At 44.7% G+C, this 2,096-nt stretch overlaps 1 non-coding gene across 1 annotated transcript; it reads left to right on the plus strand.

Annotated features, from left to right (window-relative positions):
- Positions 1-1,329: 1,329 nt before the first annotated feature.
- trnan-guu (transfer RNA asparagine (anticodon GUU)) lies at positions 1,330-1,403 on the plus strand. Its single transcript has one exon. It is a non-coding gene; the product is annotated as a tRNA-Asn (tRNA).
- Positions 1,404-2,096: the final 693 nt, after the last annotated feature.

Genomic DNA, 2,096 nt, shown 5'->3' on the forward strand with positions numbered 1-2,096 from the left:
GTACGCTAGTTGGTAGCGCTTTCTGTACTTGGACCCCTAAATCTCTCTGCTCCTCCACAGTTCCCAGTTTCTCACCAAATAGAAAACATTCTGATTTACCTTTCTTAGATTTAAATTGGATGACCTCGCTCTCCCCCACATTGAACTATATTTGCCGCAGTTTTGCCCACTCACTGAATCTATCAATTCCCACTTTTCAACTTCCTGCTTCAATCTTCATGACTTATTGCGTCACCAGAAGGCTGCGTGTTCAAATCACGGGGTAACCGTTACTTTTCGAGCTGATCAGATTCTGGATCGTTTCGGAATGAATATTTTATCTGCTTTTTCTCAATAAACAGAACATTGCTCTAAAGTCTGCTTCCCTGGCTCTCAAATTTCAGGAAGGCGTCTCATGCCGCCCTCGACTTTTTATTTTGACCTGCGTTTGAAACTTTTGCAAAGAGGGAAAAAAAGACCCCAAATCGCTCCACGTGAATCTCAAACGCTTTGGGAAGAAGTTCAGTGCAAACAATCAGGAATTTAAAGCCACCTCAATGACCTGCACTTTCTTGGAATTAGTTTTCTTCGCCATTGCATTCGACCGTGAAATCGCTCCCGGCTTTCATCTCACTGAAGTGAAGAGTGTGACCGCGTTACATCTGTCAGAGTGGAAGTGACGAGTTTGGGGTCGGTATGGGTCGTTTACAAATTTTGAAATCTCACCAAGCAGCAGAGAAAAAGAAACTTAGAATCAAATTGTCCCTGTCAGTGATGAATTGAAGTGATTATCGCTCCAAGCAGATCTCGACAACTCGCAGTGCAGCCGCACGGGAGTTCCAAATCCACCTTCTCGCCACTCGGCAATCGCATGAACGGAACTTTACTCTGACCCAGTGTCACCGCGCTGAAATCGAGTATTTCTCGGCCACACTTTTTCTGAACATCATGGTTACTGGTTTAAGAGTGAAAACTGCCGTCCGCTTCACTGTAAGTGCAAGAGACAACTTTGTAAACACCGAGTCGTGTCACAGACCTGCTCGTCGGACCTGCTCATTTCATCTCATCTCATTTTCAGTAAACCTGAATATTACTGGAATAGAGAATGGCGAATCACAGCTCGAGAAATCAATCCTCTCGACCACGAGGGGACGGAGTCTTCCAACATACAGGAGTTTAATGGCAAGGTGAGTTTAATGTTCAGGAATAATAGAGCACAGATTTTCACTCGTGCAAACTTCACACACTTTATTTTGGAAAAGTAAACTGATAGTCGAGAGAGGTTATATTAATCGCTGCAACCTGAATTTTTAACTCGTTCAATCAGTGGTTCAGTAATAAATGTGTGCTGTCTCTGTGGCGCAATCGGTTAGCGCGTTCGGCTGTTAACCGAAAGGTTGGTGGTTCGATCCCACCCAGAGACGGTAGGGTATCTTTTATCTTCATGGTCTCGCATTTCCTGGTTTCTGATATTTGTTTTGGCTGCAAAACAAATGCCCGCTTTCGATGGCCAGCTGAGCACGGCCGATCTTCCACCATTTCACCTGTGATTGGCTTCGCCGAAATCTGAATTCTTCTTGACAGACAAGGTCCGAAGGTTGCAGGAGAGCCGCTTCACTCTGACATGGATATTTCTGCAGTGAGCGACACCAGACTGTTTCCACAATGAATGTCACACCCTTTTATTTTGGAAACGCAAAATTTTATTCACATTCCGATGGGTTTCAATTGATTTGTGAGAGATCATGAAAGGATCCTGCAGCGCTGCCTCGGATAATAACAACAGTTCTAAGCCGCATTTCAGTCGCGGCAACAAATCCTTACATCTGAGTATCTGCACCCTTAAATCCGAGTATCTGCACCCTTAAATCCAAGTATTTGCACCCTTGCACCGGTGTATCTGCACCCTCACACCGGAGTATCTGCAACCTGACACCGGAGTATCTGCACCCTCACACCGGAGTATCTGCGCCTTTACAACCATTAACTCATCAACTGTCCCCAATCATCTTTATCAGCGTCAGGAGACCTAAACAAAACCCAACAGAGAAGAAATTGGATTTATGATTCTTCACTAATGCACGGACACATTTTTATTTCCGGTGCTTCAAGGGATA

This window comes from Heptranchias perlo, chromosome 20, assembly GCF_035084215.1.
Source record: "Heptranchias perlo isolate sHepPer1 chromosome 20, sHepPer1.hap1, whole genome shotgun sequence".
NCBI classification, from domain to species: Eukaryota; Metazoa; Chordata; class Chondrichthyes; order Hexanchiformes; family Hexanchidae; genus Heptranchias; species Heptranchias perlo.